Source organism: Petaurus breviceps, unplaced genomic scaffold (assembly GCF_028583685.1).
Source record: "Petaurus breviceps papuanus isolate PSGF00001 unplaced genomic scaffold, PetGlider_PUasm1.0 175, whole genome shotgun sequence".
In the NCBI taxonomy this organism is placed as follows: domain Eukaryota; kingdom Metazoa; phylum Chordata; class Mammalia; order Diprotodontia; family Petauridae; genus Petaurus; species Petaurus breviceps.
This window is the reverse complement of record NW_027185764.1, coordinates 22,941,450-22,967,087: the sequence shown is the minus strand read 5'-3', so window position 1 is coordinate 22,967,087 and position 25,638 is coordinate 22,941,450. Positions and strand designations below refer to the sequence as shown.

The following is a 25,638-nucleotide window of genomic DNA, read 5'->3' as shown; positions in this document are numbered from 1 at the left end:
TTTACTCACTGCGCTACCTAGCCGCCCCTAAAAAGAATTTTTTAAAAAAAGTTTGTGGACCCCAGATTATGAACTCCTGAGTTAGAGGTTAATGAAAACAAATAGATAATTATTTTCCCATCCAAGTTCCTGGATCCTCCGGAAGTCTATACAAAGAAGGGGTCTATGAAACCCTGGATATATAAAGTGAATTGTATCTTGAAGGAAAAGATGAATTCCACTGGGAGAAGTGAGGAGAGAATTCATTCCAGACATGACAGACCCTAATGTAAAGACATGGAGAAAGGAGTGGGGTATCAAGTGTGAGGAACAGAGAAGGCCAATTTGGATGGGGTCACAGAGTAAGGGAGAAGGGATTCTCTTTCTTTCTCTTTGCATATCATTGGAGAAGGGGATGAAGGAAGGAAAAGAAAACCACAGGAAAGGAAGGGAAGTTGCTGCAGTTGTTTGCATATATACGAACACATATAGACATTTGGGCAGATGAGGGCCAAACTGTTCTAATATTGCAAAAAGAGGCCCTGAAAGTTGGCAGGGACCTCAGAGACCACAAAATTCAACTCCATCTTTGAGATATGATAAAAAGTGATTTGCCCATGTCACACAGGAAGCATGTAACTGAGGTGAAGCTAGGAACCAGGTCCTTTAATTCTAAATCCAGCCTCCCTTCTACTGCACTACACTTATATTAATTCATGATTTTTAAGTGTCTGAATTAAAAAAAAACCACACATAGGAAATGTTAGTTGGTTTCAATCATGTTATTTCTAAACAGTAATATTATAATTTATTATACCTTGTTACCCAAATTCTATGAGGAAAATAAAAATTATTGTTAGTTGATTAGCATTTATTAAGTGCCTACTGTATGCCAGGTCCTAGGGATAGGAACACAGGCAAGAGACAGTCCCTGTTCTCAAGGAGCTCATAATCTAAGGGAGGAGACAATATGTAAACAACTATGTGCAAATGAAATATATACAGGACAATGGGAAGTAATCAATTAAGGCAAGGCACCAGCATAAAGGGGGATTAGGAAAGGCTTCTCATAGAAAATGAAATTTTTATTGGGACCTTAAGGGAAGCCTGGAAAGCTTGTACAGGGGTCACCAAAATCACACTCTACACTTTGTTACTGTTAAAAGTATTTTTGTGAATGACAATAGGCTTTGGAAATAAAACAGAATTTCAGCTGTGCTTGTCATCTCATCAACTGCCCAATTCTGGGAGTTTAATATATATTAGATTATGTATACAGAGATCTTCCCTCATTTGGTAATTTTTCTTTCTTTCTTCTTGCAATCTAGCTTTCATTGTCCTGAAAACTAGACTTTCAAAGCTCTTCAATGACCTTCATCTAGCCAAATACAATAGTTACTTTCTTATCCTTGACTTTCTTGATCTCCCTGTTGAATTACACTCTTCACCATTTATTCATTTGTGAAACTCTTTTATCGCTGGTTTTTCTATAATCCTCCAGTATTCTGGTTCTCCTATGATGCCCCCTGACTTCTTCACTGGCCCTTTTCTTTCCCAGTAACATAATTTTATACACTCAACAAAGGTCGATCCTTGACTTCTCCTTCTTTCTCTATATTCTTTTCTTGAGAGACCTAATTCATTCTCAAGTAACTTACTATCATTTCTGATGACTCCTAAATCTCAGTCTCCAATTCTGTCCCACCCCCATCACTTTCATTTCACCTACTTTGATATGCCATGGTTATCCCCAACTCACCATGTCTGCAAAGGAATTCTTTTCCCTCCAAAGCTACCTTTCCTCCTAATGTTAATTTCTCTGTTAATCACACTACTACTTTGACAAGCTGACAACTTTAGTAATCTTTGAATTATTTTATCATATTTTGTAATTTCATAGACTTAGAGGCAGAGGAGACCTCAGAAGCCATCTAATTGAAGCCCCTCATTTTATAATCAGGAAACCAAGGCCCAGAGAATGAAGTGACTGCTGAAAGGTACACTAGAAATTAATTATCCTCCATTTGCAGTGAGTTATCAAATGCTATACATATTCCCTTCAAAATGTCTTTTCTATTAGGTTCTTCTTTCCATTCCCATGACCACATCCCAGTCCAAACCTTTATTACCTCACATTTGATTGATTACAAGTCTCTTAGCTTGCCGTCCCATGACTTTAATCTTTCAATTCTCCAGCTCATTCTGGGTATTACTACTAGACTAATTTCCCTTGAAAGAGATAGTGCAAAGCAGAGGAAAGTGAATTCTACCAGGGGTCAGGAGACCTCTGGAGCTGTCTTAGCTCTGACACTTACTTGTTGTTTGACACTGGGAAAGCCATTTAACTCCTTGTTTTCTTATCTATAAATTCACTTCAACAATGATTTATTAAGCTACATATACAAAGTAAAAAAACAAATATTCTCTACTATCCTATGATTGATAGGGTTAATGAAACAATCTCTTATCATGTCACTTCCTGTTTAAAAAAATTCATGTCTCTCTCTTTCCTGCCAAGTTTAAGCTCTTCACAACTCTTTCTTGTTTCTCCTCCTCTCCTCATTCACTTTTTCATTCCAACCTCTCTGTTACTTTACTTATATTGTTCACCTCAGCTGAAATTCCCTTGATGGAACCATTGTAAAACTGTATTTATTCTATTTTGTTTCAAAATTTCAGTAGAAAAAGGGCCAAGTCTAAGCAGAGACTTGGAGTAACTTAGAAGTCTCGTAGGGGATAGAAAGTCTTGAAATGAGAAAGGAAAGCTATTCTTTAGTGAAGTACTGAATGATAATTGAGTCTAGTAGAAGAAGTCAAGGTTTCATGAAAAGAGTAATGGATTTAATTTCAGAAGATGAGTTTAAAACCTGGTTAATACCTGTGTAATATCGAACAAGACACTTCTCTCTGAGCCTCAGATTCATCACCATTAAAATGAGGAACAGCGTTGGGGTGGATGATCTTTAGGGCTCCTTCCTGTTTTAATATTCTAAAGATCTACAGTTCCTTATTTCCTGGGTAGGGGTGTCTCCTCTACTCCTCTACTAATGCACATAAAGATACACCCGTGTCCTTTCAACCTGTATGATTCTTATTCATTTCCCCCCTCCCCCCTAAATCCTTTCTAGAGGATTCATCCAACATGCTAAAGATCTTTTTTCAGTTCTTGTTGTATCTTAAGGGCACCAATTTAGCTATCAGGCTGTCACTCTTGGTTTCTAATTCTTCCTAACTCTTTAAAGTCATTTTTTATCCAATTTCAACCATGTAAGTCATTGTTGGTTAACAGACTGAAGCCTGCTTCTACCCACATTATGCATTTCTATTTCTTTGGGTTACCTGTGGTTTTGATTCTAAAATTATGGTGTGCTATGATCCACAACGGCTATGTAGTATCATGGGTAGAATACTGATATTGAAGAGAAATGGGTTTTTGTGACAGTGAGTAGTTTAGGATCAATGTACTGTGCAATTTCCCAAATGCCATCTATTTCAGCCTCTTCTTTCTTCTTAACCCTGGACCCATTTCAATGTCCAACTACAGTATATTTTACACACACTCACACAAACACACACGTATCTTGATGTACTAAGTTCTTACTCAACAGGCCATCTAGATAACTTCATGTCATAGTACCAGCAATGTACATTTTATTTTTCCAATGTGACTCAATTTTTTTTTTCACAATGCTATGGATTTCACCGTTTGTAGTGTTTCTACAATTGATGCAATCAGTACTGTATTATCTTTGAAGAGGATCATTTAGAAAATCTTACAATCAATAAAGAAGCCTTCTTTTGTTTGGAATGTACACAGGGCACCTTTTTAGACACCACTGATTATATTTCTCCCTGTTTAACAGTGTGCTTGAAAGTCATTACTTAGTAGGTTGTTAAAGTTATTTCTGCATTTGCATCTGTTATAGATTCTGGCATAATTTTATCGTATATGTGGGAGACGTCTTGTTTGATGCGTTCCTTCAAGGCTGCATTTTGTTTTATTGAACAAAGCTGGTTTGAATCCCAGTTTTTTACTATTTACTATATATGAGCTATGTTTGTAAATCGGGTAAATCATTTTGGGTCTAGTTCTTTCATTCTTTGATGAAACGATTTGATGAAAATTCTTCCAAATCTAATCTCTGATCCTATGACTCTAAGCTGTTTGCTTAAATGATAGGGATATCTTAGATTCTCTATATCTCAAATATATGGCCAGAAGTATGTGGCTAAAGGAGAAACTTAGCTACGAAGTAGAATCTCTTTTGTTTTATATCTTCATTGAGAATACTTCTTATGATCATTCTCAAAAATATTTCCTGGAAGTATGAAAAAAGATGCATGGTTTAGTAACCCTTAATGTTGTCTTACTTACTTATTATTATTGGGCTGGAAGTATTGTTTATGATCTTTGCCATTTTTCTGGAATCTTGATCTCTCTGAGACATCTTGAAAATTAACTACTGAGTCCCTTTAAAATGCCTAGCCCTCAGTGTGTATTTCTTTTCTATATTTTTGGTCAGGTCCATCTGTTCATCTCAACTTCATCTTCCTATGTACTGCTTTCACCTCCTCAAATAATATGTTGGATATTGAGGTGGTAGAGTAAAATGTAGTGGTTCTATTATCATTGCCAGTGAGAATAGACTGTTCTAGAAACCCTGGCAGATCTGTTCTACTTGGCATTTTTTTGTTGGCATTTTCTTAATTTCATCTATAGATGTGCTCAGTATGATCTGGTTTACCTGGATCTCACTATAGGTTTATTTATTTCCTTCGAAAGCTTTTTGACAATTTTTACAGCCATACGGTTTAAAGTCTTACATCTTCCTCATCCTCCTCCACAATATTTTGCTAATGAGCTTGAATTGCAAAATTTCATTGTCTTTGGCTGCTACATCTCTTTACTTGGCAAGAAGATTAAATATTTGTCAGCTGAGGTGATAGCTATACTTTTTTTTCTGGTAATTGTTTTGCAACTGATTAACTTTTCTAAAAAGTAGTATTAATTTAATGTCTTCCCTTTCTGTCCATTTTTTTTGGAGCCAACAGATAAGTTTGGAGTTTGGGATTCTGTTGTCATTGCCCTCTCCTCAATTTTGTATTTTATTTTGTTCTAATCAACCATCTGTCTGCTCATGATGATTCTGAAATTACTTCTGTGTTTGTAGCTATGTGTTTTCTATCTGCTAAGATATAGTCAATTTCCTTTTCATTCATCAATTTATTCATTCAACAATCAACGTGCCAGATACTGTGCTTTGCACTGGCAATACAAATACTAAAAAGCATATTAGCAGTTACTGTTTATGGGTGATTAAAGAACTAAGTAATTTTTAATACCCTTGGACCATTTTTTCGTACTCCATTTGTCGCAATGGAAGCAAAAGGACACTGAATGGAACTGGGGTCCATTTTGTATTTTTGCCCATTTTGTGAGTTATTTTGGGCAAAACAATTCTTTACCTTCATGTTGACTATCGGGCAATAACTTCCCATATTTAGTTAGACTGGTCCTCAGAGAGCAAGCAAGGATCTTGTTTGGCCACTCCATATTTGAGACCTTTCCAATTTGAACTTACCAGAGTTTGTATTCCACTGGTCTTTGAGAACCCAGAATCACTTCTGCACCATTAAGAGACAATGGTGTAAGGTTTTTGTGGATATGCCAAAGTGTCAATGTTAATTCTAAGCCATCCTTAAAGGCCCAGCTCAAATGCCATTTCCTCCAGGAAGCCTTCCCTGATCCCCTGTATTTAGAATCAAAGAACCAGGATTTGAATACCCTTTACTAGTTCTGTATCCTTGGGCAAGTCACTTAACTTTTCTAGTCTCAATTTCCTCATCTGTGGAAGGAGTGAGTTAGATTAGACCAAGGATTCTTAACCTGGGGTTCTTAACCTATGAACTCATTCTTAAAGCATATTTTAATGTATTTAGTAGCTTAATTTTAATATGTTTAATATGTTAATAGCTGTATTTCCATAGAATTGTTTTCTTTTGTTATCCTATGCATTTTATTTCATTCATTTAAAAACATTCTTCTGAGAAGGGATCCATGGGTTTCATTGGCTTGTCAAAAGGTCTATGACACAAATAAGATGAAGAACCCTTGGGTTAGGGGATATCTATGTGAAAGTCTTTTCCAGTGATTCTATGGTCCTCTGAATTTCATGGTATATCATTTGTCTGTTCCTATTTAACTTTGTGTTATATTTACTTGTCCATATGTCCTATCTCTCTTAATAGCCCATAAGCTTCTTGAGGTATGAGACTACATATTCATTTTATATCTCTTTTAGCACTTAACACATTGTAGGATTTCAAGAAATGTTTTGAATTGAATTTCTAAACTGACTTACTTAGTATGACTACAAAAGTAACATAACAGATTTTTTTTTTAAAACAAACAGAACAGAATTTATAAAGCTAAATAAAGACAAAAAGACTAAAATTCTAAAAGGGGGAAACAGTGTATTCCTTTCCAGGCTATACTGCTGACTCTCCTCCCCTAAGTTTTTCAACATTTTCCTAGAAACCTCTCTACCCACCGAAGTTCACACATTGGACTTCACACATTGTAAGTACCCTCTACCCTGGAGGTTCCTGCCTCTGATTGACTTGTTCCTTCTAGAACCCCCATTTTGAAAAGGTGTCCCATGCTATCCATGTCTTCATCCTTCTCCAGGCTGAAATTCTGACTGTCCCAGACTTTTTTTTTAATAGGATATCTTCCCCACCACCATCTCAGCTGCCTTTTATATGTTGTCTTCTCCCATTAGAATGTAAGCTTCCTGCGGGCAAGTACTCTCTCCCTGCTTGTATTTGTATTTCCCTCACTTTCTAGTGTCTAGCACATAATAAGTGCTTAATAAATGTGACTTAACATATAAGAGGATGGCGACCAAGGAGAGGTATTTTGGTTTGTAGTGTCCCAGGTAGGGTATGGAGGGGAGCCACAGGGCAGGAGTATAATCTTAACCTGATTATGATTATGATTTCCAAACTGGAGAGTGGGAGAGAGGTTGTGCAAAGGTGTCCAGGAAAGGCTTCGTGGTGCGTCAGGGAAGCAATCAAGACAATGGCTATGGCCATGGAAGCACTCGTCAATCAGGACAATGTCATTATCTTAGTAGTCATAGATTTATTCCAAATGATGCTATTTTTGCCTAAAATGTCAGTGCATTTGGTGACAGTGGCACATTCTTTTCAATACTTCAGTGGTGTCAAATAGTCATTTTTTGAGGGAAGATTTGATTTTTTGAAAAAAAAAAAAGCAAAAGTCTTTGGAGTCAAGTCTTGTGAATAAGGTAGGAATTTGGGGGATTAGAAACAACCCGTATTTGTAAAATAATGAATGTTATGTAGAATTTATGTCAGGGAGTATCAACATATAGTATAGAACCACTCTTGGGGGGATTTCTTGCTTCTGTAGTTTATGTCTGGGAAAATCACTCAGCTCATCAGAGCCCAGTATTCTGACACCAGTTCCCTTTGGAAGCAAACATTCACAAAGTCAAACAGGGAAAACAGTACTGAAAGAACAAAGAAAGGAAAATGAAACTTAAAAGAAGCTACTGAGAAAAGACATTCTCCATTAAAGAACCCTGACCTAAGGATTTGTAAAGATAATAAATAGCTTACATTTATATAGAAATTTACATATATTATATGTATATAAAAGGTAACTTGATCTTCATAGTATATCTCCCCTCCCCCATTAGATTGTTGTTCAGATGTCAGACTCTTTGTGAACCCATTTGGGGTTTTCTTGGCAAAGATCCTGGAGTGGTTTGCCATTTCCTTATTCAGTTCATTTTCCAGATGAGGAAACTGAGGCAAACAGGGTTAATGACTTGCCCAGGGTCTTATACCTAGCAAGTATCTGAAGCCATATTTGAACTCATGAACATGAATCTTGCTAACTCCAGGCTTGGTGCTCTAGACACTGCACCAGCTAGCTGCTCCCCCACCTCCATATTAAATAGACGCTATTTTTATCATATCATTTTATAGTTGAAGAAAAATGAGTCTCAAAAAGCTTTAAGCGACTTACCAACATATATCTATTAAGTGTCTAAGGGCCTGATCCCAAGTCTTTAACACAGCACAATAGTGCTTCTCTATATAAATATTCACTCACATCTCCAGTTAGGGACATATAGATGTGGAAGAGGTCTTAGAGGCCATGGAGTCTGTTCCATCCCTCCCATTTTATAGACTTGAAGAGATTAAAAGACTTACCCAGGAGTATGTGGCACAGCCTGGATTTGCTCACAGCCTTGTGAGCAAGACCTTTTTTCTTTTTAAAAATATTTTATTTTTTTCCCCAATTACATGTTAAAACAATTTTCAAACATTTTAAACATTTTGTGTTCCAAATTCTATCCCTCTTCCCACCTCCCCCTTCCCTGAGACAGTAAACAATCTGATATAGGTGATACATGTACAATCATGTAAAACACTTCCATATTAGTAGTTTTGTATAAGAATTGAAAGAGAAGGAAGGAAAGAAAGAAAGAAAGAAAGAAAGAAAGAAAGAAAGAAAGAAAGAAGGCAAGGAAGAAAAAAGAAAGAAAGAAAAAGAAAGGAAGGAAGAAAGAAAAAAAGAAAGGAAGGAAGGAGGGAAGGAAGGAAGGAAGGAAGGAAGGAAGGAAGGAAGGAAAGAAGGAAGGAAGGAAGAAAGGAAGGAAGGAAGGAAGAATAGTATGCTTCGGACTTTATTCAGACACCATCAATTCTTTCTTTGGAAGAAGACAGTATGCTTCATTATAAATCCTTTGGGATTATATTGGATCATTATGTTGCTGAGAATAGCTAAATCATTCACCGTTCCTCATCATACAATATTGCTCTTATTGAGTACAACGTTTTGGTTCTGGTCAGATTACTTTGCACAAGATCATGGAAATCTTTCCAGGTTTTTCTGAAACCATTCTGCTTGTCATTTCTTGTAGCACAATAATATTCCATCATAATCATATACCACAAATTTGAACAAGACCTTTTTATCACAGTCAGGCTCTTTCCTCTGATACTCCAGCTTATGTTGCCAGTATTGATTATTTCCTTGTCGCTTCCCCTGTAGTTCCATGTGACCCTTAGGGCCCAGGAAGGCTTCCTTCTTATTGTAGTGATTTTTTTTCTGGCCTCTGGCAGTATCAGGCCCTGCTTTCAAGCAAGACCGGAACCCTCTGCTAAGGCAGACCTTTCTCTGTGTTTGGGCAGAGTCTTGACCACTATAGAAGAGGACCCAAGAAGATATAATTCTTCCAAAATTTTAGCTCTAGAGTAGGGATTCTTAATTTTTTTTTTTGAATTGATTTTGGAAGTCAAGTGAAGCCTATTCATCCTCTTTCAAAAGAATGTTTATAAGTGCATAAAATAAAATACCTAGGCAATACTAGGAAATCAATTATATTGAAAGAGTTATAAAAATAAAAAAATTCACGAACCCCAAGTTAAAAAATCCTTCTTTTGTGGGTCAGACTAGGGACCTCCTTTTATTAAAGCTAATTCTTCTTTTCCACTTCTGTCTGATCTCTGACTTCACAAATGTTTTCAAAGGAGCAGGACCCTGTTGAAGAGACAGTGCCATATAATGGCTAGCTGGCTGGAGTTGGATTCTGGAAGACTTAAGTTTGAATCCTGTCTTAGCCATATCAATTGTGTCACTCTGGACACTTAATTTCATCTCTCTGGGACTTAGTTTCTTCATCTGTAAGGTGAATGATGTTGGACTCAGTGACCTCTGAGGTTTCTTTCAATTAAATTTCACTCAGATAGAGTGACTATAAATCTTCCTATCCTATCTCTAACACGTTGTAACTGTGTGACCCTGGTCAAGTCACTGAACCTAGCACTTAGCACAATACCTCGAACATGCTGTTGTTCAGTTATCAGTCATGTCTAACCATTCCTGACCCCAGGAACCATACTATTCATGTGGTTTTCTTGGCAAAGATATTGGAGTGGTTTGCCATTTCTTCTTCAGTGGAAAAAGGCAAACAGAGGTTAAATAACTTGGCCAGGGTCACATAGCTAGTATGTGAGGCCAGATTTGAACTTAGTTGTTCATGACTCCAGGCCCAGTGCTTTATCCACTGAGCCATCTAGCTGCCCTTCCAGGCACATGGTAGGTGCTTAATAAATCTTTACCGAATTGAATTTAATTGAATTTGGAAGTTGTGGTTCCCCTGCATTGAAAGAGGGAATTTCCTTAGCCTGGAGTTCCATATACTAATGAAATCAAAGATCCAGCCCCTATCCTTATCATTCATTACAACCTTTACATAATTTGATCAATTTTCCATCTATATGTGTATATATGTATACAGACATGTATACATATGTATATGTATATACACGTGTGTATATATATGTATATATATGATTATTTCCTTGTTGCTTCCCCTGTAGCTCCATGTGACTCTCGGGGCCCAGGAAGGCTCTCCTTCTCATTGCAGTTGACAACATGCCTTTGGAAAATTTAATTGAGAATTTACTGTACAACATTCTTATATTTATTTTTCTGGAATTCTGTATTACAAATTTTTTCTCATGAGAAAATATGATAACCTTGCTTTAAATAAGTACAGCCATGTTCTGTAGACTCCCAGTGATTAAGCCCATGGCACAGAAAACAAACATGGTGACCAGGTAGCTAAAATAGCAATTGTAGACAAATGTTGACCAATACAATTACATAAAATACACACACACACACACATATAGTCTTCCCCATTGGAATGTATACTCCTTGAAGCAGGGACCATGTTGTAAGTGCTTAATAAATACTCATGGTTGACCACAAATCAAGATTAGCTAAGAGAGAGCAGAGTCCTGAAGAAGACACAGGACAAGTAAGTTTTGATGCTGGTAATGGAGAAAGTGACAAAGGCTCAGAGTACAGGGCATTGCTCCCCATTGCAGAAACGAGGAGCCCTGGGCACCAAGGGGGCAGTAGCGGGATCTGAGTGCTGACGGTAGGGGAAGGGAGGCGAATAAGGAGAGGATACAATAGGTGATTGGGTTCCCAAAGGAACTTTTAATCTACTTTTTCATTTTGCTGAGGGCCCTCCTTGACTTGCCCCTGGGAGTCAGCCTTTTTATGTGCTTAAAAAAGGTCAGTGTTTTGAAAGGGCTGCTGGGAACTGCAACTTCCTGGGTCACTGAAGGGTTCCCTCAGGGCGGCTGTGAGTCAGGCTATCTCTGTGAAACGGGGCCAGAGCAGAAGGAAGTTTTTCTCCCTTGCTGTCCCAGAGGAAAATCACTAGAGTCTTCAAATCAGACTTCTTGTATTTCCCCTTATGATGCAGAAAGAGCAGACAGTTTCATTTACATCCTCATTTATCCTGCAAAGTGCTAAATGATCAGTGATATATTGAGACTTTGATTATTTCTGAAAAGATCTCTTCTGTGGTCTCCATTAAAGTTTAAAACAGATAATGCATGTTTGGGGAAATATAATGTTGGTATGGAGACCGCCAGAGCATTTGGGTTTGTCAAAAGAAATTCCAACATGCTGTGCATTTAAGAAAAAAAAAATTGATGTCACTGCAAGATGTTGGATTAGTTGGCTGGATGTGCCATCGTAATAATGATGAATAATAAATGGCCAAGAATACTCTGCAACTCAGGGGGAGGAGGAAAAGAAAACTAGCAAGGAGAATTTATGTCCTTGTAAAGCAGAAGATTGAGTCCCAGACTTTTCTGTTTGTCCTTTGAAGAAAACCCCCTTGGTTCTTAGGGAAGAAAAAATAATTTACTGTCAAAGGAGACTGACTTCTTTTGAGACAAAGGATGTATGAGCTGTACTTGAAAGACAGTGCCTTTCTCTCTCCCACCCTTCCTTACCAAATCTCTATTAAGCACTTTCCACAGATCTTTCAGAGAGGGTTAACCTATCTATTTTTGAATAGCCCTCCCCTTCTGACTTCCTTATCTCTCAAGTAAGGAGAATAATTTTGGTCTCATATATCTCACAGGGATCAAAGGAGATAATGGATCAAAAATATTTTGGGGAAAAAAAAGTTAAAAGTACTGTACTTAGTATTATTGCTATTATTGTTTTTACAAGTCATAGGAATATAGATTTAGAGCTGGAAGGGACCTTGAGTCCAAATCCCTTATTTTACAGGAGAGTAAACTGAGGCTCAGACTTGCCCAAGATCATACAGCTAGTAAGTGGCAGAGCTGGGTTTCGAAACAGTTCCTTTGACTTTAAATCCAACACACTTCCAAGGTATCATACTCTGAAGGTTTGTTTCCTCTGCTACTAATAAAAGCCATAAGTTGGAAGACAGAAAGAAAACTATCAAGACCTTGTAATCAAATCACTATTTAATAATTTCATTCATTGTCTTTAAAGGAGACTTAGGTATGTGTGTACACCATTGAAAATAGCCAATTTGAATAAAATGGTGTGATGACTGTCTGGGCAATCTAAACTGCTGATCTCTCATGACATATTTTCTCTGTACTGTGAAAACTGTGGTGTTTTGTGATGTCTAGGGGAGAGTATCAGCCGGAGGGGTTGTTGAATGAATGACCTTTAAGACAGCAGAAATGGTACCACTGCCCATACTTTTCTCCTCCCTCTCCTTACTTTTTCTACTGGCCCTATGAGAATGAATCTTGTCTTACTTAGAGTGCTGTTTTTTGTTCTTTAGCTTCATCCTTTGTCTCTTAGCTTCTACCTTACAGCCAATGTTGCTTCCTTTCCAGAATCCCTTGACATTTGTACTTACTTCTCACAGCCTACCTGAGCCATAAAGACTCATACTCTATAATCTGTCATCTAGCCAATAAATATTTATTGGTCTCTAATCAGTTGAAGGTGACACTGTGGATGGAGCACTGTCCTGGAGTTAGGAAGGCTCATTTTCCTGAATTCAAATCTGGCCTCAGACACTTACTAGCTGTGTGACCCTGGGCAAGTCACTTAACTCTGCCTCAGTTTCCTCATCTGCAAAATGAGCTGGAGAAGAAAATGACAAACCACTCCAACTAAATTTGCCAAGAAAATCCCAAATGGGCTCATGAAGAAGTGGACACAACTGAAAAACAGCTGAACAACGACAACCAGGTGGAGAAGGAGTGTAGCAGAAGAGGTGGAGAAATACTTGACCAGTTAATCAACCAGCACCTATTAAGTGTTAACTATGTACCAGACACTGTAATTAACTGGTAAATGTCTGAGGCAGGGTTTGAATTCTTATCTTCCTGACTCCAAGTCCTGGCTCTTGGCCTCAGTTTCCTTATCTGTTAAATGAGAATGTTGGGCTAGATGATCTCCTAAAGTCCCTTTCAGCTCTGCATCTGTGATCCTATCATCTTACTACTAGGTCTGTCACTGGCTCACTTGGGCAAATCACTTCCTTTTTCCGGGTTTCTGGTTCTGGGATAGGAAGACTTCTCAGGTCCTTTCTAATTCTGTGATTATCTTTGTTTACCCTCGGTTCCACACCATCCTCTTGGTCAGCCAGCTATTGTTCAATGGGTAGTGGATGCAACAGAGAGTCAAAGCAAGGAGGTGGCAAAGTATGGAGCAAAGAAGGCAAGGTCAAGAGGGGAAGAAGGCACTGAAGTAGAGGAAGGGAAAGCCCAAACTTTTAGTTAGGATCTCTAGAGTAGAAATGGAAGTGTGAGTGGCATGGGACCATGAATAAATTATTGCTGCTGTGATCAAGGGAACACCCCCTTGAACCATTCATTTTCTGATTTATATATAGAGGATTTATGTCAGTCTGTATATATTAAAAAAGGAGACAACCCAAATTGTTAAACCTGAGGCTACAAACTCTTCTGTTGGGTAAAACACATTCTCACGTGATTGTCCATTCTGTCCTTTGTAGCACCCAGAGTCAAGAAACATCTTGGACCTTTTGCTCTTTGAAATTTGCCTTTGGCATGACACTGCAGCTCTCTTTTAGTGACCATGCACAAGAAAGTACCCTTTTCCTAGGCACCTCTTGCCCCACTAAGGCTATAAATCCCAGAGAACATATTAATGGGGGGACTTTTCCTCACTAGATAGTTTCTTGTACTAATAAATCACTGGTCTAGTCCCATTCCCTAGCCCCTAATCCCTCCTCATCCAAGAAAAATAGGTCTCTTTATTTATTTTCTTTCAACCCTGCTATCTTTACATGAGTGAGAATCCCAGCTGAATTTACCTTTCCCACTGGACATTTCTAAATTTGGTGTGAATGTAGAAGTTTTTCAGCTTCCTTGTCCAATTCCATCCTTTTAGAAAGACATAGAAGGTTGCTTACTTATGTGGTAAATTAATGTCAGGGCTGAGACCATGCCAGTGTTCTTTTTTTCTGTGACCTTGTTTTATCTTCTGCATTTTCATAATTACCTGTAGAAAACTTTTTCTTTTTAAAATTTCTCATGTATGAGTTTTTGTGTATTTGTGTGCATGTGTTTGTGTGACCCCTCCATTTCTCTGACATCAACCAAATTCAACAGTGTATATTGATAGTACTCTACATTCATAATCCTAATCTTTGCAAGGAAGAGAAGGAGGCACATTTTTATACTCCTTCTCTGGGGAAGCAGCAATATATTAGTTAGAAGCTAATGTACTAGCAAGAATTAGTTTAAATTCCAACAAACATTGATTTGGTACCTACGCTAAGATGCTCTCTTGAACAGCTAGGGATACAAAAACGACATAAAGAACTTACAATCTAATAGGAGAGGTTAAAAATTATTCACAAACAACTGCCACATGAGTCAGAATGTTCTAATGACAAAGGAGAGGCTGAGACAAAGTGCTATGAGAAGATGAGAAGTGTAGGTTGCTTGCAGTTGGGCTCATTACAGAAGGCTTTGCAGACTAAAGGTAGCCCCAAGTGGACCCTTGAACAGAGAGATGGATCACAAAAGATTGAGTTCATGGTGGGGGGGGGTCTATTTCAGTCCTGGGGGCTAGTGTTAGCAAAGGAGCAGAAGTGGAAGAGAACAATAGAAGACAGAATAGTGAATTGTATAGTTTATACTGGGAACTTAGAAAGTGGAACTGTGAAAAATCAGGCTAGGAAGGTGTGTTGCAGCTAGATTCCATAATTTAGGGCCTTAAGTGGCAGAACAAGGAGTCTCTACTTTAAAAAAAATTATTTTGGCTGACAGTGGACAGTCACTGAACATTTTTGAACTGGGAAGGTGCCAAGTTTAGAACTGTGCATTTGAGATTACCTTGGCCCCTGTGGTAGCCCATACCTGTAAACTTTAAGGCTGTCTGGGGAAGCTGACTCCTGGTTCTCTTGAGTTTGGGAGTTCTGGACTACATGGGGATATGCTGATCAAGTGTTCACACTAAGCTTGGCATCAATGTGGTGGGCCCCTAGAATTGTTTAGGGAGGGGCAAGTAGCCACAGGTCAAAACTCCTGAGATGATTAGTGGTGGGATTGGATTGCGAAGAGTGATCCTTGTACTTCCAGCCTGGGAGAGACGGGGAGACCCAGTCTCAGGAAAAAAAATACTTTAGTTTTTGTTTGAAGGATGGATTATAGAGGAGAGATATGATAGGTTATGATAAACATTCAGAGGACAGGTGATGAAGATTGAAATTGGGGTGGTTTATAGTGGAATTGGAAAGGAAGTTGTTGGTTTATTTTTTTTAGATTAAATTCAGTGTTGTGCTTAAATCAGCTTGTACAGGCTCCAGAGAGGTGATTGTTAAATTTTCAGTGTGATGATTTACACCTCAGAAATTGCCAAGTGTTACAAATCAGGGCTTACTTTATTGTCTTGTTGATTATCTAGACTTAGGAAAGTGATGGAGAAAATGTTAGTAATGCCAGTTAACCTTAAAAGTGTGTTGTGCGTTCATTTTTTTTCCATATAGCTGATTGTTAAACATTTACCAGCCTACTCTTGAAAAATCTGTTAGCTGGATCCTGAGGAGATGCTACTCAGAATAAGTAATCCTATTATCTATTCTCAGAATGGACTTTGTGGGTTCAAGAGGTTAGGTTAATGAAATTCTATTCAGGAAGAAGTGAGGGCAAAGGAATGCCTTATTATAGCAAGGGGGCAGTAAGGCACTGGTGTCCTAGGAGGTGGTGAAGGTAAGAGGGCAGCAGAATGCAATGAAAAGAGTTTTGGTTCCTAAATCCAATGACCTTAATTCCAAGCCCAGCTTCATTATATCTCAACTGTGTGACCTTGAGTATAAATTACTTAACCTTTCTGAGGTTTCTTCTGTAAAATGGCGATAGCAATACCTGTTTTGCTTATCCCACAGTCTTACTGTAAGGGTCATCTACCATAATGTATGTGAAAGTACTCTCAAAACCATAAACAACTATACAAATATGAGTTGTGGCTACTTACAACACAAACTGCCTCCCTCATAGATTTCCTGTTGGCCAATCCTTCTACTCCAGAATGGGAAGCAATATAATTCAATGGAAACAGTGACAATTTTGGAGCCAAAGGGTATGAGTTAAAATTTTAGCTCTGCCTCTGCAAAGGCAGCTAGGTATCCAGGCCTGGAATCAGGAAGTCTTATCTTCCTGAATTCAAATCTGGCTGTGTGACCCTGGGCAAGTCACTTCATGCTGTTTGCCTCAGTTTCCTCATCTGTAAAATGAACCTGAGAAGGAAATGGCAAACCAGTGTCTTTGCCAAGAAAATCCCAAATGGGGTCGTGAAGAATTGAACACGACTGAAAACAACATTATTACCTGTATGACTCAGTGCATTTAGCCTCTCTCTTGGTTTTCCTCATTTGTAAAATGAGGGTTTTGGATTAGATGACCACTAAGGTTCCTTTCAGCTCTAAATCTATGCTCCAAAGTGGATGGCACTCTCAAGAGCTCTCCTTTTTAAATTATTTATTTATTTATTTATTCATTCATTTATTTACTTACTTTTCATTTATTTATTTATTTATGTGTTTTAGGAGATGCTGTTCATTCACTCAGTTGTTCTCTGAAGAAGAGGCTGCATCTTCTCTGTTTCCCAGACAGGCAAGTTCAGAGGCCTCAGCAGAGCTACGTCCTGGGCAGGAAGCCATTGATAATGCCAGGAATGGAATTTAGGAAAGCATCAGGTTTTGGGCCCTTGTCTTTAACCCAGCTTCCTCCCGTGGAAAGCTCATTGCCAGTAGGATGGGTGATGGACATTCCCATCAGTATCCTTTTTTATGAGCAAGCTGCACTTGGCTAAAATCTTTCCTCAGTTCTATTTCTTCCTCCATGCAGTCCTTCTTTTCTCAGAGGATTGTTGCTATTTTCCCTTCGCTCACCAATACTCTGGTTATGGCTGCTGTATGGGAGGGGGAAAGGGAGGGAGGGAGGAAGCAGTTTTGTGCAGCCTGGGGTTTCTGTGCAGTGTATCCAGGGTCTCATCTATTATTAATGCAGACCTAAGACTGCCCTCCTTTGTGAGTCTTCAATACTTCATATGTAAATTCCAATCTGGCTTCACAAATGCTGGGACAAAGGGCTGCTTGCTCAGTGGCTTCTGTTGCACCAGATAACATTTTATTAAGACTAGAAATCAAATTTTCATCCCTGACTACAGCATAGACAAAATTTGGATTCCAAAGCTAAAATAAAAATGTCTCTGCATCCTATCTGATTTTTTATTATTTATATATATGCAATACCCAAATTTCTCACTCCTTTGAACCATTCATTCAACCATTATTTATTAAGCACTTGTTATATTTAATTATTATGGCATCAAATGCCCCTGCTGGAAAACAAATATATACTCTGGAGGTTGGGGAAGTAGGTATTAAGTCATTATGAGCCATGATTATACAATGATTTCATCAGCTCCCATGGATCAGCTTTATTCAACTAACTACCACATCTGTATATCCAACCCTCATCTTTCTCCTGAGTTCCAGTCTCCTATCTTTGGCTCCTTGCTGGATTTGCTTACTTGTAAGGGAGGGGGTAGGTGACTCTCCCCACTATACTCACACACACACACTCACCCATACATGCATGCACCCCACAACTTAGCTGATCTAATTATAGAGGAACCAGAATATAATCATAAAGTGTTAATGAGGTGTTAAACTAACTGTTAAAGTTGTGTCTAAGTTGTGATTTCTTTATCAAGTCTGAACACCTTTCTGATTAAGTCAAGAAGGGGACTTTAAAATAGATAAGACCTAAGAGCTCAAAGCAGACACCCAGCATACACCCAGTCCAAAATCTGGGAGTAGGAGAGATTATAAGAGCTGCTTATGGAAGCGACCCCTGCAGGGAAATGGGTGTGTGGGGGATTTATTTCTCCTCCCCCCTCCACATGTACCACATGGCTTGGTAGGGAAGCTATTAGCCTGATAAGAGACATTGTCCTCAGCATGCAGACAGATAAAGAGAGAGCCTCCAGAAGAAGGTGAAGACTTGGAAGAATATGACCCTTGGCAATGGCGAGTTAAGTAGAGAAGAGTCCTTGTCCTTAACTGTAGAGTAGAGAAGACTCAGCGTGCCCAAAAGGAGAAAACACTTCCAGGCCTGGCAGCACCAGTGACTGTGAGTTGTCTTCGCTCCATGTGCACCTCGATACCATTGTGCTCTAAGTTGGAGACCACTCTTCATGTGAATTCTTGGGTATTTGTGGGAGAGTGAGCTCTAAGACTGGGTGAAGTATTTTATAACTGCTGTTCTTATAATGCCTTTGCTAGGTGCTAATTAAGTCTACTGGGTGATTGTTAAATAGAAAGCACGATGGTGAGGGCTTGTGAGGATCAGTAGGATGAGTCACCCCCAGGACACTTAAGCACATGAAGGAGTGACTTTCCTGGGCCTGTAAACCAAAGAGAGGAGGTGGGAAGTAGCCATGAAGGTGTGCTGCACATCAAGTGACCCATAGACATCTTAAACTCATCATATCCAAAACAGAACTTATTATCTTCCCCCTGAAACACACCACTTCCCAAATACTCTGTTTTTGTCCAGGGTACCTTTCCAAGTTAGAAACTTTGGAGTCATCCTCAGTTCTCTCTTTGTGCCTCATCAGGCCTTTGATTTCATGAATCTAGAGAGCTATATAGGAATAGATGCCCAAAGTGGATGATCCTGCGCCCTTGGGGGCACTGGAACGATGGAGGGTGGTGGTGGTAGGGGTGGCAGTAGCCTAGGGTATACCTGGGGGGTGTTGAATAAAAATAAGTGGGCAGTGGAAGTATAAGGAAAGAAGAAAAGATAAGAAAATTTGAAAAACCATTCGCACATGTTTCATCTGTTGTATAATAGAGTTAAAGTTATAGTGATTACACTATTTCCCAAATAAACACACAAAATGCAAGTTATACTCTATCAATGGTCAAGTTTGCTGACAGGTCTTAACAAGCAAGTGTTGGTGAGTGAGCCCGTAGCACATTGTTAGGAAGTCCAGCATACATTGGCAGGAGTATGTACATGTGTACTTGTGTACAATATGATACTACTATAGTTACATGATGCCATATCGCATCATCAAAATTTCAATGCAGGAAAACCCCCACAAATATACAATGAATTATGAAATTTAAGATGTGTCTTTTTAAAAATATATTTTGTATTTTTTGGAAGTGAACAAAGTTCAAAAAAAGTTAAAAGGTTAAAGAAAGTACATTTTGGGAGGGATACTAAGTAAATTTTTTTTTAAAGGGGGAAGTAGGCCAAAAAGTTTTGGAACCTCTGTATATAGTAAAGGACATTTTTTCCCCAAACATTTTCCAAAAAATGATTGTTCACACACACATACACGTGTATATATACATATATATTTAGTTAATAGTCATATTACATATATGCATATAAATGAGAGTATATATATATGTGTGTGTGTCTATATATATGTAAATATAATATGATTAAAGTAATTCACACTAAGGTGAATTACTATATACAGATATACACATATATAATATACATATACACAAACAAATATATATATTTATCTGTGTGTGTATGTACAGTCAACAGGCATTGGCCTACTATGTACCAGGTCCAGAAGAATGAAAAGTAAGTTCCTCAAGTGCTTTGTTTCTCTAAGGCCTGGTCCAATGTCTGGCACATTTTGCTTTCTTGGTCTGGATCTACGAATCCATCTGTGTAGGCAGCTTCCAGGTAAGGAAACTTCTTGTACCAAAGTAAATCATCAGTTATTCTGGCATTTATAGTATGAGAGAGCTGCCTGGGGGAACTCATGTTTTTCAGTGATATACCCAGGGTCATACAGTCAGTATGTGTCAGAGCTTTAACCCAGAGGGTCCAGAGATGGCTAAAAGAGATGACTAAGGAAGGAGAGGGAAATACTGGGCTCTTTTTTAGGTACTGGAGAGCCAGAGGTTCTCTCATAGAATTGTAGATTTAAAGTTGGTCCAAATAATCAACTTTACATATGAGAAACCTGCCTAAGTTCACACAGGTACTGTGCCTGAGACAGGATTTGAACTCATTTGTATCTTTTTATGATACTTGCAGCTGCTGTGGAGGTAAGACCAATAACACCAGCACACAGGAGGGCTGCTAGCGCAGATTCTGATTTGCTTTTCTAAAGGAAAGACAGCTTCAAAGGGGTCAGCAATCTAACTTTAATTAAGTTAGATTAATTAATTAAATTTATTTATGTTTTTATTTTATTCATATTTTATTTATACTTTTATAATTATATTAATTTATGATAAAGAAATAAATTGACTAATTTAATTATCTGCAGACAGATAAATAGAAAGAATCCAATAGACAGGGTTCCAACTGGTCTAGGGAGCATCAGCATCTGGGTTCACAAAGCCAGGGGGTGGAGGGGGTGGGGGGGTGTTCCTTAACAACGACTACCCAGAGTCTTGTCTGGCGAAATCACAAAGAAACATTCTTCCCATGAGTGAGCCCCAAAGTAAAATACCAGCCTCCCAGTAGGTATAGTTTTCAACTAATCGGCTTAGAGCCAGAAGGCATCACAACCCAGGTGACTCTGGGCCTAATTGACTCAGTACCAAAAGGTGTGATAGCTTTCCTGTAAGCAAGCCTCTCCTTAAGCAAGCTTTCCCCTAAGCAAGCTCCTCCCCCAAGGCAATATATGGGCTCTATGTGATTCTGGACGGGTCCCAGCTTTGCTGGAGCTCAAAGAAGCAAGCCATCCATGATCGAAATACTTGCATACCTTTAGATCTGGGAACACAGCCCCTGTTCCAAAGAAAAAAGGGAACACGTGGTCATATAGGCCTATTAATGGATGGGGAATTTCCTATATTCCATTATCCCTACAGTCATGTCTCCTGACTCAGTGTTTCTTTAAATCATTTATAGAATGCTCCTTTTAAAAGGTTCACAAACCACTTTCCTTATGACAGTTCTAGGAGGCAGGTAGCTCCAGTATCACATTCATTTTACAGATGAGGAAACTGAGGCCCCAGTTATTTTGTCATTGTCACACCAGTGAAGCTGACTTGAAACCAGATCACCTCACCCCAGATTCAGCTTTCTTTCTATCAAACCACACTTCTGTCTCTTTTCAGGACTCCCTCTCCCACTCTCCAAGCAACTTTACTGTGCTTCTGAGTTAAGATTTTTAGAAGCTATTAACTTCAAGTTTGCTGTTGGCTTGTCCACTTGTGCTTCAGACTATCTGAACAATAAAACAAATACACCCCCACAGCCATATGTTTATTCTCTACCCGCCCTTTTTATGGGTCACAGGAACAATCAATAAAGGGGAAAGAAAAAGACATCTTGGGGAAAATAACACTAGATTCTTGGATCTCCTTGACTCCTAGTCAGCACTTCTGAGCTTCCCAAAAGCACACGGTTCCAACACAAAAGAGAAATAGAGCGAATTAAATTTTCCAAGCCACTGCCTGATTTCTTTTAGACCAGGGGCATAAGATCACATGCTCTTGGTTCAGATAAATTGGAAGCAAACTGGCTGGTTCCCAGGACCAAAATGGATAGAGCAATTGAGCATCGCAAAAGATACAGTAAATGATACACATATAGTGGGCAAATGTCCCTAGAAGCAAGGAAGGAGAAACAAATATAGACTGTCAGTTTCTTTAATAATAGAAGAAAGAAATCACTGCAATAAAGGGCAGGGACTTTACCCAAGACCCAAATCAGCTTTATAAATCTCAGAAAGTACGATAGGCCGGTAACATGGAACACTGCTTACATGAATCTGAGGCCAGCGTGAAGAGTGTGGAGATGTGAGCAGTGATTGGTATGCAGAACTGAAGGGCTATCACATCCAAATGAGGGTAGTCTTCAAAGTATACCCCTCCTGCCTCAAGTAACGCAATTCATTAAAGACATTCATTAAAGCCATCTTTGCCTTGCATAAAAGGATCTGTTATTTAAAAAAAATTTGCATTCTTTTTGGTTGAGTTACGGTCTAAATGTCTATAGCCTGAGCTCAATGATTAAGTTTCTTGAGTTCTATCTTATTTTTAGAGTAAGTTGTAAAGTTCCTATATTGATAAATAGGAATTTGAAATATATGTTAATGGCTTCTTACAGGCCATGAAGACAGTGCTTGAGGTTTCAAGGTTATTTCATTGGTTGAACATTCCATTTTTTATACCAGAGAAAACAAATAACCCCCAAATAAAAAAATAACAAACAAATCAAAACAACTTCTTGAGTTAGTTTTTATCATTCCTTCAAAATTTTCAAAGCATCTTTTTCCACAACAAAACGGATAAACTCTTTGTTTAATCTAGTCAATTTGCATTCAGTTTAAGATTAGTGGATATCCCACAATCTGTGTTCTATGAAGAAGTTAATTGAGCCAGCACCATGCATCTTGCAGTTTCAATAGATTTAGAGGGCATGGTAGGAGTAATACTGACTGGGGTCTCCAACATGTAGGTCTAGGCTTTTTTTCCCCTTCTAAAAGTCAAGGAAGATGTCCCAAGGATGGTAACACTTAAATCTGGTTATCTAAACACTTAGAAGATACTGTTTCTTGAGAAATCAGTGTCCCTCAGACTTGGTGGATGTCTCACTACTATGGGAGTTGTCACACAAATAATCAGAAGAGTTTCTGTCTGGGATTTAGAGGGACCCCATCTCTTTTAACCAATGTTTTATCCTTGCTTAATGTACTTTCTATGCTATGAGATAATATTTGTAAAGAGTGAGAGAAATGATTATTAATAACCAATGATTTGGGGAGATTCAGATTTCCCCCTTTTTCTTTTATTCTCATTTTGAGACTTCAGTCTCTGAAGTTTGAGCTAACTTTCCCTTCTATTCAGACCCCACCCAGGTGGGGTAGACTAGGGGTGGGGGGAGAGTGGTAGAGGGATTGGTTGGGAATAAATTCTTTGAATAGATTATCCCAGGCTAGGGCTAACTTAGAAGTAAATGACAGGGGTGGCTAGGTGGCACAGTGGATAAAGTACCAACCCTGGAGTCAGGAGGACCTGAGTTCAAATTCAGCCTCAGACACTTAACTAAACTTACTAGCTGTGTGACCTTGGGTAAGTCACTTAACTCCAATTGCCCTAAAAAAACCCAAACAAACAAAAAAAGAAGTAAATGACATAATCAAAGTTCAGGTCCACCCCTCATTGTAATATTCATTCCCTCATTAATTGTTAACCAATCAGAGTTGATCACCACCCTTGGGAACACCCCTCTTCCAATGGGCATAGAAGCCAAGCTGTGAGCCCACCACCATGATGGTCTTTGGTCTAAGAGAGAGAGAGATGGTCAAATAACCATCCTTTTCTTAAAATACTGACGTTTTAAATAATAACTAAATTACCTAGAAATTGTGTCTCTAGAACCTTTTAAAATGCCACAAGAGATTATAGTAAGTGCTTAATAAAGGTTTGTTTCCTTCCTCCTCCCTTCCCCTCCTTGCTATGTCTAAATAAGTTTCTTTTTGTTACCTGGTAGATGGTCTATGACCACTTCATTTTGCTCTAATCTTATACTTGAACTGGCCTTGAAGTCAATGGTTTAGATTTGGGGCATTTACAGATATACCTGCCTAGACATTCTGATTTAAAAAAGAAAACCAAACATCTAGATTATTTGGTTACATAATGCTGGAATCCGGTGCTCAGACTTAAGTTTTCAGTTTTTATCTCTGTGTTAGGCCTTGTAGAAGCCAAAACCTAAGAGACTGGCTCCAGGTCCCATGTTTGTCAGGAATGAAATTCAGATGATCTCAGCATGTTCCATTTCTTCTTGAGAACAGAATAAGCATTCTATTCTGTTGTGTTGCTACTTCAGAGAAGAAAGCCCTTAGGTCTGAAAAATTATTTTTAAGCCAAAGAGAATATTAGCTGAGAAAAAAAAGGAGAAAGTTTTAGATGACACACCTTTTGATCAGAGCTGTGTATTTGTCTTTTCTTAGAGCGAGATGGAAGATGGTAGTTTAACCTCACTCTGTTTTTCCATGTTACTTGTTTGCCAGCAAGAATGCCCTCTGATAGCAAATGAGAATTCATCAGGTACAAGTCTTAACTCACCTTCAGACCTCCAGTCTCCTTCTTTCCTTCTGGCACCTATCTGGGGGCAGTCTAATAAGACTTTTATCTCGCTTGGAGGTGAGAAAATCACGCCAGCTTCCAGGATTTCTCTCTTTATTGGTGCAGAGTTTCAGTTTATTTATAGTGTAGATCTGTGACATGTAAAGCTGTTAATTGCTGGGGGATATTGCTATAGAAATATATGATGTGGTAAAGAAAAATCTGCACATCTTTGTGAGGATAAGTTTTCCAAGAGGACATTCACTGAAACAGATGCTCTCACAATTAAAAGAAAAATGTACCAGTTGATAATTTTTTAAAGAATGCTGCCAGGCATCCACATAAACAGAGCACATAGTTGCAAACCTACACATTTCACAGTAGTCCCTGTGCAATACACAGGCTCTGTTGACATTTTTAAGCGCTCCTCCCTCATCAACAAATTTCACTCTGATTTACCTTGGTGCTAAAATTATATTGCATGGAAGAAGCGTGGACTATTTTCACGTCCTGTTTTACAACACAAAGCCAATCCAAATGGAATGTCTGAACATCATAAAAACATAGGCAGAATGTTCTCTTTGTAAGATTAATCTTGGTTTCTTTTAAACTTTGTTTTATTCATCTGAGACATCAGTTGAACACAATCTAATTATGAGAGTTCGAAAGGAGTAAATTTTGATTGGCCCATAGATGGGCAAGAACAAATTTTTCCAGTTGAGTTAATCTTGTAAAATTTGCAGAAAAGACCTGTAATTTTAGTGATATGGGGAAACTCCTTCTATGACAGATTGATAGTTACTCTACAATTTAGAGAGTTGGGGAGAAAGGGGAAGGGATTAAAGTATTAGGAGGAGGAGTGAACTGAGAAGTTAAATGACTTACTCAGGGTCACACAATCAGTATGTGTTAGAAGTGGGGCTTGAACCCAGGTAAGTATTCTAATTTTAAGATTCATTTTCTATTCACTACACCATGCTGTCACACGCACTTTACAAACACGCATTATGTGTATATCTATCTATCTATCTGTCTGTCTGTCTGTCTATCTGTCTGTCTTGTCTCTATCTTTCCATCCGTCCATCCATCCATCCATCCATCCATCCATCCATCCATCCATCCATCCATCCATCTGCCTGTTTGTATCTGTCTGTCATCTATCTATCTATCTATCTATCTATCTATCTATCTATCTATCTATCTATCTATCTATCTATCTATC

General features: G+C 38.5%; 1 long non-coding RNA gene across 1 annotated transcript in view; it reads left to right on the top strand.

The window, feature by feature from the left end:
- The window catches only part of LOC138159066 (uncharacterized), a 151,709-nt gene extending 132,615 nt beyond the window's left edge, over positions 1-19,094 (top strand). The window contains exons 2-3 of the long non-coding RNA XR_011167794.1: positions 16,896-17,126; positions 18,321-19,094. This is a non-coding gene — a long non-coding RNA (uncharacterized lncRNA). The remainder of the gene's footprint in view (positions 1-16,895; positions 17,127-18,320) is intronic.
- The last annotated feature ends 6,544 nt before the right edge of the window (positions 19,095-25,638 follow it).